Source organism: Cryptomeria japonica, chromosome 3, assembly GCF_030272615.1.
Source record: "Cryptomeria japonica chromosome 3, Sugi_1.0, whole genome shotgun sequence".
NCBI classification, from domain to species: domain Eukaryota; kingdom Viridiplantae; phylum Streptophyta; class Pinopsida; order Cupressales; family Cupressaceae; genus Cryptomeria; species Cryptomeria japonica.
In genome coordinates, this window is record NC_081407.1 from 127,642,619 (window position 1) to 127,662,438 (window position 19,820).

At 35.6% G+C, this 19,820-nt stretch overlaps 1 pseudogene; it reads right to left on the minus strand.

Annotated features, from left to right (window-relative positions):
• LOC131066533 (probable protein phosphatase 2C 55) overlaps window positions 1-19,444 on the minus strand; it is a 59,430-nt pseudogene extending 39,986 nt beyond the window's left edge.
• Window positions 19,445-19,820: the final 376 nt, after the last annotated feature.

Sequence of the window (19,820 nt, forward strand, 5' to 3'; positions counted from 1 at the left end):
ATGATTTTCAATGTAAAGCATGTAAGACGTCAGATTCAACAAAATTTAATATGTGAAAAGTGATGAGGGGAGATCAAGTGGAAAGCTTTACTCCACTCAAACGAGGGATGAAAGTTTCACAAAGGATTCTCTTCAACTTTTCACACACAATACATTTCAAAGAGGAGTTGAATTCACTAGATCCAATCCCAATGGAAAGGGATTGAATACTAAGTGAATTGTAGGGAATTTGGAATTTATTAGGAAAGTAAATTAACCCTCTTTTATAATAGACTAGTTGAATCAAGCAAATTGAGACTAAGTGTAGGAATGACAAAGAAGAAACTATATCTTGAGATAGAGATGCGGGATGAAGCTATGCACCTGGAGTTAGCAGTGAAATATTGAGATGAAGCTTCCCTATAAATCTAAGTGAAATTTGTAGGGATTGGGTTGAACTTGTGCTCGATCCTCCGAAAAATCCGTGCACTGAAAAGGGTTTTTCCATGTCTAAAAATGAAGCCTAAACCTGCAATTATAGCTACGCACCTCAAACCTACACATAGAAAAGAGAGGAAAATGTTGTTGGGATTGGGGATTTGCCTTTAGGTCAAACCCCATTTTGGAATTAACAAGTGATTGAAAAATGCTGCAAGTAAATGAAAGGAAATGTCTGAAGTAAAATCCACCTCAAGAAGTGGATGTAATTGAAATGTTGATGAATTTCGATTGAAAGGATATGTGAAATAGGATGTCTTGAGTGTTGATAGGAATCTCCTCTTCAATGGTTGAATCCTTGACTTGAATGCAATACCTAGCCTTGAAGGAGACTTGAAATGCTCAATGCTTGAGTAAATTCTTGGATGTTTGAATGCTTGCACTTGATAATCAACTTGCTTGTAACTTATCGTCGCTTCGCTTATCAACTTAATTTCACTTATTGAACTTATGCAAATAGGAGGGGAAGCCCTCCTTATATACTTGCCAATTAGGGGTGTTTAGATAATTTTCCATCTTAGGCTGACATAGGAAAACAATTTCGCTCAACTATTGGCAAGCCCAATGAGAGATAGGATCAAGGGGGGCCCAAAATAGGGCTAGCACAAGGGTGCCAGGGGTACCACACCCCTGTCCTGCCCTAATTTAGGACACGCAGTGACAATACACAGTACAAAATGGTGGAAGATGCAAGTTTTTTATGTTTTGAGCATGTCTTGGGTCTCCGATTAGGCTTAGGGATTCGTCCACTAATGTAAAGACCCAAATGCGGTTGAAAATTGCAATGGTCACAATTTTATGATGCTACAATATCTATATATGTATGTATATGTATGTATGTATGTATGTGTGTATGTATGTATCTCTCTCTTTATTTATATATACATACATACATATATATATACATATATATATACATGTACATAGATATATATATACATATATATACATGTACATACATATATATATGTATGTATATATATATATATATATATATATATATATATATATATATATATATATATATATATATATATATATATATATATATATATATGTATGTATGTATTCTTGGCAAGCATTTTGAAGAGAAATATGATAAAGATAAACTGTGTAGGGTAATGTAAATTCTAGAGATTTCATAATGACTTGGCAAGACCATTTCTAAATCTATATTTCAATAGGGCTTTATATGTCTTACTATTGATTGTCGATGTTTCTAGGTACACATAGGAAAATATATTTTTTCAAGGGAAATAAGTGGGATAAGGCTACATATATTGCAAATGTAGCATTAGCATCAAGGACCAACATTTTAATTTTCTCGTAAATCTTGGGTCCAAATCCTAACCATTTTAACATGTTGAGAATGAAGGGTTAGCGTATGTGAAAATAATATTTATCACCATCTTGGGTATTGATCCTTGTCTTGCCAAATATGTTGTGGCTTCTAGATTTGACTTGCATAACTACTTGTTTGTACTACTATTCTTTTTCAAGGAAATTAATGTGGCTTTTGTCAAAAGTTTTATTCAAAGTCCCCCTCAAAGAGAACTCTTTGTTGGGATTGGCTTTGACTTCATCTTCCTATTATTGAGTAGATTTTGGGGGATGATTTCAACATGTTTTGAACACCTATCTCAACATAGATTTGATAACTCTTCACTCATATCCCATACTAAATTTGAATCTTGGAATTTGGTTCAAAATTGCCTAGGAGTCTATGACCTTCTCTTGGAAAAAATGAAAACTCAAATCCCAAACTTCTTTACTTGGACTAGTTATCATGAGAATTTTTTTCATGAAAATGAGTCATTCAGATTGATTTATATTTCCCTTAACTATGATATTCTTCCATCTCATGTTGGTTTTTTGGTTCATTTTTATCTCTTCGTTACTCTATCTAATCAGCTTCCCATCTTTACTACCATTACTTACACCACTGCCCTCTTATCCCCAATGGACTTCCTCAAAAGTTAAATGTTTCCCCTTTGGTTTGTTTTTATCTCTTGTTTACTCTATCTAATCACCTCCACATCTTTAGTACCATTACCTTTGCCAATTCCCCTCTTATCCCAAATGAACTTCCTCAAAAGTTAAATGTTTCCCACCTAAATTAGCGAGACTATATTGATGGCCTTTTAGCAACTTGGAGAGTTGAACCAAGCCTCAATACTACGAGTCTATTAGTTGGTGGGAGAGCATTGCTCCTTGTACATTATTTCTTCATGACTATGGGCATAGAGCTACTACCAAATGCTATAGATTTGAAAAATCCATATGAACACAATCATTCTCTTTTGATTTCTAATCCCATTAATGTATCCTTCCAACCATAGTTGCTAAAACTAAAAATCTTCTTGATAAGTTATTTTCTTACAAAGAAAAAGAAGATCAAGTGTATTCTAGTCTTCAATGGATCAAGGATAGCAACATAGGGTTTACATTTTTGTTTCAATTTCTATAACAGAAACATGATCTAATATATCAAATATTAAATTATCATAATTTCTTTTAAACAGCCTTTCATAATACATATTAAATTTCAAGATATTTACTATACTTACCTTTTACTTTATTATATGACATATATTAATACTATAATAGATATATGTACCCTGATTAAATCTTAGAACCAAAAATACTAGATGAATAATAGAAAGGAACCTAACTATGGACCTTTTTCCTCTGATTAAGTTGTCCTTAAAACTGAAACTCTTTATGAACTTAGGTATGTAATGAATCTGAGCTTAGTTATGAATGAGATCGAGTGGGAAAATAGAGAAAAAATCAACAACTGTGCAGACGTGGTTGAAAGACAATTGTGTACGAGGTTTTAATGAAATTTGTGAAGGGAATAAAATAAGAAGAAAGTGGGAAATACTATACTATATACTGAATCAAATATAAGATTACCTTTAAGAGGAATCTTTTGTCTTGAATAGTTTATCTTGCTTCCTCTTTAAGAGGAATTTTTTATATCTTGAATATATTATCTTGCTTTCTCTTTAAGAGGAATCTTTTTGTCTTGTATAATTTTTTCTCTTGAATATATTATCTTTCTTTCTCTTTTAGTGGAATTTTATATCTGGTCATTGATAGCCACATAATAAGAAGAGTGCATTGTTAGCTCGATGAATTGACAGCTGAAGGATAAGTACAAGTGTAAATTGTCACCCTTTTTTCAATTGTAATTTGGTAAGAGAGGAAAAAGTTAGGCATTTAATAAAATCCATAAATCTCACATCAATGAAAGTACACAAATAAAACATAAACAAGGAATTAAGATAAGTGATTCCCTCATATGCTCGAAATGATCCCCTTCATTGTCCTTCTTGTTTTTGTAATCAAATAGTATGTGGCTCTCAAAATTGAAATTGCAAGTGTGTTGAAAGAAAGGGTGAGAAGATTCAAAGATTTGAAGTTAATTTGATAGCATATTGTTACTCCAAATGTGCATGAAAACCAATGATAAAGGAGCTCAATTTATAGAAAATTGACCATCAAAATGGTAAGAGAGAATCAAGGAAATTGAAAAAGGCAAATTGATTCAAAAATGGCAATTGAATGACATAATTTATGACAAATATGACAAATTGCTATAACAAAGTATAACAAATTGAAGAGAGATTTATGCTGCATGATTTATGACAAATTGGCCTCAATTATAGCTTATTGAATTATGAGAAATTTGAGCAAAAATAGCTTCATTATTTGAGGAATTAGTGGAGAAAAAGGTGGGAGAAAATGTAGGAAATGGGAAGCATGAAATTAGGGATGACAAATTAGGAGAAAATCAAGGGAGAGAAAAGTGGGGAGGAAAATTAGAAGAGAGAAAGGTGGGATAAATTAATAATTTCTTATTTATTAATTTCTTTCACAAAAAGACAATTAGTCAATTAAATAAATAATTTGATTGTGACACAAGACATAGGGTAAATGAAGAAATTCATTTATCCTAAAAAAAATATTAGTAAAGGATTAATAATTAAAGAATTATTTAACCCTAGGAGAGAGAGAAAAGTCAAGTTGATGTGATGGAACAATTAACATGATCAGTATAAGGATTTAATAATTGAATTGATTGATTGATATAATGATTGACAAATTAACTAAAATTGATTGAAATCATGTTCAATATCGATCATAATGATTGAAATGACAAGGACAATTGACAAAGATAAATGATTGATGGAATTGACAAAGATAAATGATTGATGGAAAATCGATTGATGATTGATAAATGATAATTGATTGATAATGATTGACGACATGACATTTAGAATTGATTAGAATCGATTGAGGTGGATCCTAATCAAAATTGATTAGGATTAAAATGATGATTATGTGAGATTGGCTAACCATGATCATGAAGTGACAATTGAGATTGACATCGATAAGACCTAGATTGAAACAACTGAATACGACCAAATAGGAGAGAAAGAAAAAGAATTACACAATGTTGAGAAATGATAAAGACTAAATGTGCAACATAGAGGAAGTGTTATTCAAATGAAAAAACCTAAAAGAAGGTACCATGAACATGTTAAAGTATGACACTGCAAGCATTGACCATTTTTAGATGCCTACATAACTATTTTTGAAATTCTTACTAGGGGAAGCATACAAGTAGTTGTTATAGCTAACTTTGTGCACCCACAAATTATAAACGGTACATCAAATTTTGAAATTTTTGTTGTTGTTGTTTCTGCATGCGACTTAAGTACTTATAGCCATTGTTTTGGCTTCTGGGTAGTAACAATGCACATTGTGGGATTCGTTATACATGCAAGGGTCACAAAGTACACTTTTTAAAGTGTCGCCTAATACCTGTTTAAAGATGCCCCAATAACCATGCACTTAAAATCACCAATACTTATGCATAAATGCTCCACTAGTCGTGTGCTATGAGTACCAATAACAGTGCACAAATGAGCCAATTATGGTCCAAAAAAGATAAAAAATGAGCAGCTATTAGTACTATAGACGTATAAAAATGACCATATTCCTAAATGAATATTTTATGCTCATTTCTCTATTTAATTAAATCCAATTTAATTGAATTACCCACATTCCTCTATTTAATTAAGTAAATTACTCAATTTATTTAAATTAAATTCACTAGACCTCTTTTACCATTTAAATGAATAACTCATTTTATTCAATTAAATCCCCTTCCACTTTTAATTAAATTCAAATTTAATTAAATAGTTATCTTAAATTAAATAAATCTAATTTATTTAATTGCAACCAAATTGAATGAAATTCATTAAATTCAATTAAATCCTATTATCCCTTCATCCACTTGCAAAATCCTACATCTCCCACTTGCTTCCTAAACCCTATTCCTAACCCCCCTTCTAGACTCTTCTAATCGCTTCTAATTAGCCTAACCCATCTCCTCAACTTTGTCACATCCCTAAGCAACGGGAAGTCACTTCTCAAACCCTTAAAGTCTTTGATAACCATTAAAGGCTTCAAGTCTTCAACCACTTAATTTTCCAAAAGTCTCCCAAACCATTAATGGTTAACTCAACCCTCTAGCATGATTAGAGACTTTCTCTAAACTTATCCTCGATGTAACCCAAGGGTCTCATCAAGCCTTCAATGCTTTGACCATGGTTATCCCGTAATCTTTTGCACAAAAGTTTATCCTTAGGATTAAAGCTTGATCCAATGGGTAATCCAAACTTAACCTTAACCCTCACCCCTAGGCTAACCGTGAAGTCTTCTTAGGAATTTAATGTCTCCAACCCCTTCTCTCAACCCAACCCTATGTTGACATTTGTCACCATTTCATTGGTGCCAATTGTAAACATGGATCCCCAACTTTCAAACTCAACCGTTGATTATCTCTTTCAATCCTAACCATCCATAGCCCTATTTTTGCTATAAATAGAGCTCTCATTCCTCCATTTTGATATCCAAGTTTTTAGTATCATACTTATGCTCAAATACATTCAAGCTTTCACATTTCATATATGCTCATCATTTAGCCTCTCTTTTAACTAAATATGCATGTTTAGAAGTATATTCCTTATCATTTAGCTTAAATCATGAACTAATATAGTATGCTAGGATAGTCTTGTTTATTAACCTTGTTATCTTATAGCTAGTTTATTGCATTTGTAGCATCATGCATAGCTTAGGGTGCATCTCATATTAAAATCAACAAAAGCATCCCTCGTTCTTGCATTTGTCATCCCTAAACCATTTTGCTCAGTGATCTGAGAGAAAAAACATTGGTTTGAGGGATCGTGTAAGATAGAGAACCATGGAACTAACTTTGGTAAGTTGAGTCATACTTCATGACTCCATAGCTTGCACTAAGAAGTCTTGTGGGTGTGCGAGCAAGGCTTCCTAGAGCTCCATTCTTCACATATTGAGTTCTATCGACCCGCTTTTCCCGCATACATTTCTGGCACCCACTGTGGGGCCCGACCCCTTATATCAAATCATTTTTTAAATTTAACCCCTTTTACAGGTACATGGGAAAAATGAATTAGCACATTGGGTTAACTGTTTAGCGCATCCGGTTAACAGCCTAGCACATCTAGTTCACTGTTTAGTGCATTGGGTCCATCATGTAGTGCTTCAAGTATGTTTATTAGCTCATCAAAATACTAAACTTTTCCTGTAGGTCTCAGCGCGGGAGAAAAATAGAGTAGTGCTTTTGGAACATAGAGTAGCATCCCGAAGACAGTATAGCGCATCACTGATTCTTTTAGCGCATCACTATGATTTTTTAGCACGTACAGTTTGCTCTGTAGCGCATCATAGGTAGAAACAAAAAATAATAATAAAAATTGTAACCGAATGTTAAAAATTAGACTTGTGGAAGTCCACCAAGTTATCTAACGTCTTTCACTGGTTATTTTGCAGGATTCTAACAACTTTATTGTGGATGGGAGCTTCGTCTTAGGATTGAGATAGTTATATTTTTACTAACTTACTTAAGTTTAAAATTTGATTTTCCTTTTCTTAAAATTGATCTCACTTTGTTTTTAGGCTATAAAAAGAACCACTATCAGAAATTTTCTTGCTTTCATAGGAGAAAAATTTTATTTTAGGCTCTAAAAAGAACAATACAAATTTTTCTTTCTGAAAACATAGCTTTAAAAAGAACCTCACCATCCTTTGGTGTATAAAAGGATTCATTCTTAAATTTTTGCAAAGGAAAGAACCTCACTTATGAAGTTTTTGTTACAATCAAAAGAGGGAACTTGTTCCCCTTTGCCAATTTTCTTTTGTTGACCACGTCAAAAATTTTGCTTTGTTGACCAGGTTCTTTCACTAGAATAAATAATCATTGCTTTACGAAAATAAAATAAACACCATGCTTTTTGGAGCAACATCTCTAAGTAGAAATTAGCAAATCACTGACTTGAAAGGTAAAAAGAACTTTGTTTGCCTTGTCTCGAAAGTGGAAGGTATATGCTCTCCCCTTAATTGGGTGATCAAAAAGCCAAACCACTCTTAAGATTTCTTTATTTCAGGCAATACATCCTTTAGCAAGCTTGCCTTCCCGAGGAGTTGGAATCAACTCTTAAAGCCATTTATGGCTGGTGTGAAGGGAATGACCTAAGTGGGAAATGAATTTGATGCCAAGTGTTCCAACCCACTATAATCAAAAGTGGAAAGTGAAAAAAGTCCTTTTCAATAGTTGTACGCAGCGATTAGCCTCCCCTAATATCCTTGAGATACATAAAGCCTTTGTTCTAAAGCTTGGGAAGCCTCCTGAGGGAGTTTATCACTGATGGTCGAACAAGAATCCTAATTATAAACCATAGAAATAGAAACCTTGAGCTGAGTCAGTAACCAAACATTTATAACATCATAGTGTAAGGGTGGGGAAGAATCCACCCCCAAGATTACTCACCATATATCTCCCAAGATAACTACTCAATTGTGAAGCAATTCACTTTGAGTTAATTTCTGGCAAAAGGCAAAAAAAGGGGCACCCTCTAGGGGGTGACACGACTGTTTGAGCTGACGGAGTATCGAGACTAGTGGGCTATGATGTTATTTATGACCTTTGAATAAAGAGTCTTCCTAAAGTGTATTATTCATATCCAAACCTGTTAAAACATTGGGGATTCGAACACATCCTCGCAGAACATACACTTTTTGTTAGATTAGGCAAAATGGTTGTCTTTTTTGTGCTATGCTTGCATTTACTACTTCAGAAAATCATCCATTAAGATTGAAAAATTCACAACAAAAATTCAAAAATTGCAAAAACCAACCAAAGGAAAAATCAGGGCAATTTAGCGCATGAGAGCAACTTCTTAGCACATGAAGTACTTTTATTAGCACATCAAAGCATCAAGTTAGCATGTCTGGTCAAAATAGTGTTAAATAATTAGCGCAATGGGAAAATAGCCTAGCGCGTTGAAGCAACAACTTAGCGCATGCGATCCAAACTCTAGCGTGTAGGGTTTAACAATTAGCATGTCACAGACCTAGATTAGCGTGTAACTTTTCAAACAGCTAGAAAATAAATTTTAAACAATCAAAAAATTTAGTGCGTGGCAGGGGGCAGCTTAGCACGTCTAGTCCTTTACTTAGCGCAAGGAGCAAATTTGGTAGCACATCATGTCTCTATTTTAGGCATGACCAAAACCAGAAAAATAAAGGGCAAAACAGTAAGGAATTTTGAAAATTTAGAAAACATCTTTGGAAGCCTCTTTTCATCAGCATCATTTTTTGTCAAAACAAAGTAGCAAAAATATAGCTTTACAAACTATTTCTTGAGTCAAATTTGTGTCAAACAAATGTTGTAAAAAACTAAAATTGATCACGTGATAAACATATCCATCTTATCAAAATTACGAAACATCATCACAAGTGACAAATAGGTCCTTTTCATCTCACGGATTATATCTCAAAAACACTTGCTCAAAATCTTAAGTTGTCAAATAAAGTTTCCATATTAGGAAACTTTATCCATATCATTTGACACACTTTATCATGAAGGGCCATCTAAACCTTCACTTTGAAAAAGTAAAACTTGAGTTTTCACAACAAGATCAACCAAATCCAAAACAAATCAAAGGAAACCATTGAATCACTCATGCATGACTAATCCTCATATTCTGAGATGAAAGAATATTTATCGTAACATCACGTTGAAGAAGCAACAACCAAGTTTTCCCAAATTTTTCAAAAGAAATAAATTTTTGTACATCAATCATCAACTTTTAAAATCTCATCTAACATTTTTTCATCACATTTAATGCTATATCAAGAACAAATCCAATGAATTTGACAAAGAGCCTTTGAAAACTAAAGCATTCTGTCAAAAATCTGCATTCAGTCAACAAATTAATTGTGGGGGAAAAATTAATCTTGCATTCTTCCTTGACAAGTGCATCACTTACAACACACCCCAATTTGAACCACCAACCTCAGAGCAACTTATCAAAGAGGATTTCGTCCCCTTTATCACAGAAAGCTTCTACTAAAATGCATGTCACTCGCTCTCAACAAAACAAACAAAACAAACAGAATACTGAAACACCAGAATCAAGCATGACTCGAAGATTATCAAATCCATTTGAAGGACCACATCTAGAAGAACCTGAGATCATGGAAGAACTCCTTCACGAATGTCAAGAAAGCACTTCTTTTCAAAAACTTGTGGAAAGACTCATGGAAAATGACAAAGAGAAGTATCTACTCATGCTCACAAGTAAAGGCGTTAAACTTCCAGAAGATTTAGATGCAAACATCTTTAGAACCAGATCTCAACAATATGCATATCAAGAATAACAAAGAGAAGAGGGAACTCATGATCCTGACCAAAACCTACCTGAACAACACATTCCAGAACAACATATACTAGAAATGCATATACCCGAGCTAGAAACTCCAAAGCAAAACATATCATTCAACACACCTTTTCAACTAAGAACTAATACGAGGGAAGAGTTTCTCCTTCGGCAAAATAATGCACTTTTGGTTTCTCTTACTCAACAAATGCAAGTTTTACAAAGACAAATGCAAGACATGCAACAAGGAACAATAGTACGATACTCATTAAATGAAATCTGTCCTTATCCATTTGACAGAAGATTGAACATGGTGCCTTTTCCTCCAAACTCAGACGTTCCCAAATTTGACAAATATGATGGGATAAGTGATCCTCATGATCATGTTCGAGAATTTTGTACAATGAGTCTGGAATTCGCTCATGATGACACCTATCTAATGAGGTTATTCCCAAGAATGGGAGGACAAACAATGGAATGGTTATCCAAGATCACACCTCTTGTCAGATCATTTGATGAACTAGTCAACAAATTTATAACATAATATTCCTATAACATTCAACATGATATCACCATGCTAGACGTCTGTAATACCAAACAGAAAAACAATGAAACATTCATGATATTCCTTCAACGCTGGAGATGTATGGCTTCAAGATATCCTCATGATAATCCTGAAAAGGAAAAGATGGAAATTTTCATCGATAACTTGAATAGTGAGATGAGTTACAAGCTCAAGCTCCAATGCATACCATCTTTTGCTAAACTGATAGAAAATGACATTCAAATAGAGGAGGCATGTGTCAAGAAAGGAACACTAAAATTCTTCAAAGAAAGAACAAGTTCATCGAATTACAACAATCAAAACATCAACAACTTAGACAAATCTAGATTCTGGACCAGAAATAAAAACAATGGAAATGAAGGAGGCAATGAACCAAATGATCCAAAATCCAAGCAGCCCATGCTCACATTATCAGGAAATCCTCAAGCTACAAAAAATCCCAAAGGTGTTAACCCTGACATTAACACTTGCGCACCTAATACCAATCAACTGAATACAAACAATACCAACAATGCTTAGAACAATAACACAAATCGAGGGCCTAACAATAATTCACGGGGTACTACCAAAACTTATCAAAAATGCACCTATACACCATTGGGTCAATCACTGGAGTTAGCATTCAGATAACTCCTGGCAAACAAGATTATCTCTTTACCCGCAATCAACAACTACGAACTACAAATCAAACCACCTTGGTGAAATGACTCACACTTTTGTGATTTTCATCACAACAAAGGTCATCAAACAAATGATTGCATGAGATTGAAAAACATTGTTCAAGATATGATCGATAGAGGTGATTTAATAGTAGAAGGTCTCAAGACAAATAGTGACCATGGAGCTTTCAAGAATCGTCTTCCAAACTACAACAAAGATGGAGCTTCAACTTCAAATGATACCCGTGGAGCGCATATTAATCACGTTTACAATAACACCATCAATCATATATTAGCTGTAGACAATCATGTAAACATCATCACGATCCAAGACCATCATAATCATGAATCGGTCAATGTAACAACCAGAGCTCAAAAATATGTCTTGAAGGGACATATGTCCACAACAAATACCGTACCCAAACTTCAATATGATCTAATTAGCCAATTGCGCAAAACTCTAACACAAATATCCATACTAGAGCTGCTAAAACTTTCACCAAAACACAAAGACATATTGGAACAAGCATTATTGGAAACAAATGTACCTCAAGATCTAGATGCTAACAAATTCCAAGCCATGGTTGCCCATATGACAGGACCTCATAATCTCACTTTTTCTGAGCATGACAATACCTCATTGAGCCATCCACATAATACTCCTCTCCATATTAAAGTCATGGTGTATAAACACAGAGTCAAGAGAGTATTAATAGATGGAGGAGCTGGGCTCAATATTTGTACCTTAAAACTTGTCCATGCATTAGGCTTCTCTGAGGAGTCTATTGATCCACGCAAAAAGATTACTATAAAGGCATATTATGATGAAGAAAGATCCTCTAAAGGAATAGTGATGTTACCAATACAAGTAGGACCGATACAGAAAGATACTATGTGCCAGGTATTAGACATAGACCTCACCTACAACATCTTATTAGGTCGACCCTGGATACATGAAATGCAAGTAGTGCCTTCCACCTATCACCAATGTGTAAAATTTCCCTACAATGGGCAGGAGATTTCTATATCAGCTGATCATAATCCATTTCAGCAATGCAATGCAATGGGGGCAGCCCAAGATAGCTTGGTTCCGCACAATAGAGAAAAACAAAATCCTTTAACACCAGATATTCAGCAGGAAAAATTTGCATCACTGTCTAGAGATTTCAAATAGAAAATACAGATCAAAGAGCACGACCTGGGAGAATATTCCTTAGAACCCATGTGTTTGGCCAAATTACCTACATCACCTAAATCTCATGGATTACCTACTACATCAGCATGTCAGGTAAATCAGCCCATCACCAAACTTGATGGCACATTTATCCAATTGGGCACTCTAGAACATGAATCAAAGGAAAAGGACATCCTTAGCTAGTTATACAAAGATGAAGAGGAAGGTAATAGAGCAGCTACTCTAGACATAGTTCTACCAACACACCTATATGGAAAGGGCTACTTAATCATGCAACAAATGGGATATGATGGTAAAGGACCTATTGGAAAACACAAAGACGGAGTCACCAAACCCATAGATCTTCCTTCACAGCCCAGTAGAGACAAAATAGGATTGGGTTGTAAACTCACTTTCCTATTAAGAAAGACACCACTCATAACTCCAAAACCTCAATGGAAAGAAAAGAAGAAGTATAAAGAAGAATCCTAGCAAGAAGCACTATTTGAGTCAGCAAAAACGATCCGCAAGGCATGTGAACGGTAAGAACAGAAACAACATCAGGAAAAGCTTCTCAATCACAAAAGGGCCATATCTGCAGCAATAGCCCATATCCAAACACCAATATCTTAGAAACCAATAGAATCACCTCCTGATAATATCATTCCTTCTCAACAAGGGACAATATATGAACAAATACAAAAGGTAGAAGCAGGATCTGACATAGAGTCCGAGAAAACTATAAAACTTGTATCAATTATCAAGGACCTGTTCTCACCCTACAACATACCAGTCTACAACACAGAGAGAATCTGGGATACTACTTCTGAGACCGATTCCAATGGATATGAATGGGGCAATTTTTCTAATATTTTTGAGGATATTTGTGACAATGACAGTCATACACCCATTTCTCAAAATGCAGACGGCACAGAAACTAGACCACTTGAATTTGGTCCACAAAATATCTATGATGCTGAGGAAAATGAGCAGCGACATTATGCACATGTCTATACAGAAGATGATACCATCAAAGACCTAGATGAAATCCTTAACTTCTTTAACATCCAATCCAATCACAAAGATACATCAATCATGACAATCACAATAGTTGACCTTGATCCACCTAATGATTCTTTACCACTTGTCTTTCCTGACCTCATAGACTGGGATGAACCTAAAATCCATGATACCAATTTTCCCAGATGACAAATATATTATCCATTACTTATGCACCATTAACCCGAAAGCAGACTCTACTAGTAAACAAAATAATGACATCTACAGTCCTGGGAGTGCCAAGTCTCTCAGTCGCAAAAATGAGCCAAATAAAAGATCTGATGCTAAAAACCAATCAATGGCAGCTCTAGATCACAAAAAAGAAAAAATAAAGGATGCATCTAAGGGTGAAAACCTTTTTAAGGCACCTAAAGATGGGAGACTTGACACTCTTCCAGAACATTACCATGAGTGATCACCCATATTGGTTGAGCCCACTCAATCAATCAACATTGCTACTATAGAAGCAGCCAGAAATATACATCTAGCAGAATCTCTTACAATAGAAGAAAAACCAGCATTTATCAAATTCTTCAAGGAAAAGCAAATCAATTTTGCTTGGTCATATATAGATATGCCTGGAATTGATCCACAATTAATCATGCATCACTTATCTATTGCTCCAGGAACTAAAACAGTTAAGCAAAAACTACGAAAGATGAATCCACATGTGGCACTCATGGTTAAAGCTAAACTCAAGAAACTATTGGACGTCGGATTTATTTGACCCATAGATTATGCTGAGTGGATTTCAAACATTGTACCAGTTTCCAAACCAGATGGTAGTATCAGGATATGCACAGACTTTAGAGATGTCAACAATGCCTGTCCAAAGGATGATTTTCCTTTGCCAAGTATTGACATAATTGTGGATCTCACAGCAGGCCGTGCAATGCTATCACTAATGGACAATTTTTTAGGCTATAATAAAATCAAAATTTCTCCAAAGGATCAAGATAGAACAATGTTCACCTATCCTTGGGGAACGTATTGTTGGAACGTCATGCCTTTCAGCTTGAAAAATGCTAGGGCAACTTATCAAAGAGCAATGACAACAATCTTCCATGACATGATGCATACCTTCATGGAGGACTACGTGGATGATTTACTAGCTAAATCGTTCACTTGAGAAGAACATCTAGACATCTTAGAGAAGATCTTTGATAGATTGGAGAAATTCCAAGTCAGACTCAACCCTAAGAAGTGTGTCTTCGAGGTTACATCACGCAAGTTACTAGGCTACATAGTTTCAGCTAAAGGTATTGAAGTGGATCCAACAAAGGTACAAGCCATCATGGAGATGCCACCACCAAAGAATATTAGTTAGCTCAGGTCTCTACAAGGATGACTCCAATCAATCAAGCAATTCATCGCTCAACTAGTAGACAAAAGCTTACCATTCAATCATCTACTACATAAGAATGTACCATTCAGATGGGAAGCCAAATGTACTAAATCCTTCTATCAAATCAAGCAATATCTAATGAACCCACCAGTTCTAGTACCACCAGTAACAGGGAAACCACTTATTCTCTATATTTCAACAACAGATGTACCACTAGGGGCACTGTTAGCACAAGAAGATCAACAAGGAAAGGAATGGGCTATCTATTACATCAGCAGGACATTAAATGACTATGAACTCAACTACACATTTATTGAGAAAGTCTACTTGGCTATGGTCTTCGCCTCTCAAAAGTTCCGACATTACATGCTGCTCACACAACCAAGCTAGTTGCAAAGATTGATCCTCTCAAATATTTACTCAGCAAAGCAGCTCTTATAGGCCGAGTGGCTAAATGGGTCATGATTCTTAGTGAATTTGATATCCACTACATAGAGTGTCGAGCTATCAAAGGACAAGTAATAGTAGATCAACTAGTAGAAGCACCACTACCTAGTAAGTAGCCAATGGAGACCGAGTTTCTAGATAGAGATGTTCTTACTATCTCTAGAACACAATGGACCTTATATTTTGATGGATCATTCACTCAACATGGATCAGGTGCCGGCATTTTATTCATCACTCATGAAGGGAACACCATACCAAGGTCATATAAGCTTATGTTTCCATGCACAAATAATGTTGCTGAATATGAGGCATTGGTTATAGGCATCAAGATGGCAGTAGAATGGAAAATCACAGAAATCAAAGTCTACGGAGATTCACAACTAGTCATCAATCAAATTAATGATGACTATTAGACAAAAGATGACAAGTTGCTACCCTACAAAAGAATGGTGGATGACTTCAAATAGTACTTTGTGCACATCACCTTTGAGCAAATACCAAGGTTGAACAATAGAGCAGCTGATGCAATGGCTACTATCACTTCACTACTACAAATTCCAGACCAACAGAGTCATTACAAGTTTCTGGTAGAGCAACTGTTCTCCTCCGCCTATGACCATTCTGAATCCCATGTTATCTATGCCTTAACCAGTTCTAACTCTCCATTATATGGACTGATATATGACTATCTCAAGAACAATAGCTTACCCATTGACCTATCTCAAAACCAAAAATGTAACTTTATCTAGCAAGCCACCCATTATACCCTCACTGATAATACTTTGTACCATCAAGGTCTAGATGGTACTCTTCTTTGTTGTCTTGATTGTAATGAATCTGACTCCACTTTACATGAGCTTTGTGAAGGTATCTGTGGCACACATTCAAGTGGTACTACTCTTTCTAAAAAGCTATTGAGAATGGGATATTACTAGCCGACAATGGAGAAAGACTCTTATCACTTTGCTAAGAAATGTCCTAAATGCCAGATCCATGGCAATCTGATACATGCACCAGCATAGGAACTATAGCCATTTACAACATCTTGGCCCTTCTATTAGTGGGGACTAGACTTGGTCGGCAAAATTCATCCTTCATCTTCAAATGGACACAAGTTCATTATAACTACTACAAAATACTTTACCAAATGGATAGAAGCAATCCCCATGACCACAGTAACTAGCAAACAAATTGCTTCTTTTATCCTTAATTATCTGATTTGTAGATATGGTATTCCAAGTTCAATCATCACAGATAATGGATGACCTTTCAAAAACCAAGATGTACAAGAACTATGTGAAAATTTTAAAATCCAACATCGGTTCTCTACACCTTACTACCCACAAGGGAATGGTCAAGCAGAAGCATCTAACAAGACAATACTAAAAATCCTTAAAAAAATAGTGAATGATGTAGGCAAAGATTGGCATGTACAACTTAATCCAGCACTTTGGGCATACAGAACCAACATCCGCATGCCTACAGGAGCAACACCATACTCATTGGTATATGGATCAAAAGCCATTTTACCTTTGGAGGTAGAAATCCCATCTCTCAGAGTCTCTTTGAAAGGCTTATTCCCAGATGAAGAGTATCGAGTTAACCGATTGCAAGAACTTGAACTTCTAGATGAAAGATGCCAGCGTGCCTACACTCATCTCAAAGCATATTAGCAACGCATGTGCCGTAGCTATAGCCACAAAGTCATTTCTCAAATCTTCAAAATTGGCAACTTGGTACTCAAAGAAAATCCTAAAAACCAACAAGATCAGGAAAAGAAAAGAAAATTTGAGCCTAATTGGTTAGGTCCCTATGTCATCATATCAGCCTATGGATTAGGCACATATTAGCTAACAACTTCCAAAGGAGATGTGCTCGAAGAACCAACTAACAACATTCACTTGAAGAAATACTATACCTAAGGAAGTCTAATGCACAGAAAAGTCAAAAAAATAAAAAACAATCAAAAAATCAAGAAAAAGCAAATAAAAAAAGGTAAAATAAAAGCAATGGATGAAAACCTAGCAACATGCAATATTGTGAGAGAACAGCTCCTCTATCTATATCCATACCATTTTATTCATATCAGCCATCAACCGACATTTCTATTATCAATATCCATCCAGGACATAGCGTAGTCACTATCCTAATTTATCCACATATTCCTTCATCACACCTTACCATGGCTTGGTAATCACTATACATATCCACATCGAGAGACACACTTAACTAGGGGCAACATTCGTCAAAACTTGCAACATATTCAGGCCGTCAAACACTAGAAGCAAACTCAGAACATCTTGTCTAGCAAATCAAACTAGTGCAATCACAAAGTAAAGAATTGATCGATAAACAAAAGATTCCCAAGAGTACTATGATGGATGATTTTCTAAAGTAATAAATGTTTGCATTTTACATAAAGTTTTGACTACTTTTGCATTTGAACTTTTTGAATTATTGGATTCTTTAAATTTTCTCAACAATGCTTCCATGCTAGAGAAAATCAAGAAACTCCAATATTTTTCTTAGTCTTCTGTCTGTGAGGCAATCATTTGTACTGTGTAGATACTTGTCTTGAGACGTGATACAACGAATATCACTAAAGACATGATTCCACTTTATGCATACAAATGGTTTAATCTTGTCTGTTTATATGCAATCCGCACTCAGGTCGTCCTGGTTCAATTATACCTTGACGCTTGTGCTACCTTGCAAAATCAAACATCATGTAAATTTTTCTTAGGTCATTATGGTTCAATTATACCATTATGCTTGTATAAATTTCCAACATATCCCAAAATAAATCAATGCTCAATGATGACACATGTATCAAAAGCAAATAAAAGTGGTTATATCAGGATGACAATGTAGAATGAGGGTGCTCCAAAAATAATTAGTTGCATATCATTAGTTGCACATCATTTACATATCATTTTACAATTAGTTTCACATCATTTACATATCATTTCACAATTAGTTGCACATCATTTACAATTAATTACACATCTCACAGCATATCATATCATACATCTCATTTTCAAGATATATCTCACAGCATATCAAATCATACATCTCATTTTCAAGATACATCTCATAAATCAAACATCATAACACATATTCATCATGCATTTACATCTATCTAAGCATTGCATCATCATAAAATAAACAACAGCATATAGAAAGCATAAATCCATAACACATCACATGAAGATCAACGAAAATGGTGTCGTTTATATATATATATATATATATATATATATATATATATATATATATATATATATATATATATATATATATATCTCCAACATGATCACAATACAAATTATGTCATGTCTCTATCAAATAAAAATACAATGATCAAAATACAATGGAAACATCATCTCTCAAGTATGACTATCTCCTGAGGGAGATGATCTCGCTGCAGAACTCCCCGCCCCTAGATCTCCAGGTGGATCATGTCTCGGTGGCCCTGTCACACCCCTTCTCTCCGACTGCGACCCAGTCTCTCAAGATCGACTAGACCTCAACTGTGTAAAGCTCTGTACTCAGCAATCCCTAGGCACTGTAGCCTTGTAATGATGATGGTAGTACTCCACCTCCTGAGCTTTCAATGAAAGCTCTCTCAAGGTGTCTCCCATCAGACCACCTACTGCTGCTCTCTACACACTCGCTGCAAGCTCCTCTGCTCGACCCCGTCACTGTATCTCTGTATCTCGCTCTAAAGTCAGCTGAGTAATCTAATGCTGCTGCGTCAATAGTTGTGCCTGCAGACAGATTCTTGATCTGCGCATCCTCCACATGTGTCGAGACTCAGACCCGTAGGGGTACCTGTGAAGGGGTACCTCCTATCCCTTTGCCTATCCTAGGCGCTGGTGGAGGTAACTCATCAGTCCTCCTCCTCTGTGCTGACAACCTCCAATCATCTGTCCCTCCCACCGCTACCATCACCTCTCACACTCTCCCCACCTCCTCTACCCCATTCGCTAGCCCTCCTCTCCCCTTGTCCATCATAGGTTGATGAAATACTCTCTCCAGGTGTACCCCCATATCTCTACCCCTATCTCCTCTCCTCCCTCGATATCCTCTCCCCCGTCATCCTCCTCTGCCTCCATCATTTCCATCATCTCCATCTCCCCCAACATCATCATCGAATGCCAACCGCATCTCCTTAGGATCTGATATCCTGGCAATAGCACGCACTGCGAACAAACCCGTGAACTCATGGTTCATCCCTACATCATGTACCTCAGGAGCATAGTCCCATATCTGAGCTGCTAAGCTAGAGAACTCCTCTATGGCTACCCCGCTGTCAATAGTGGGA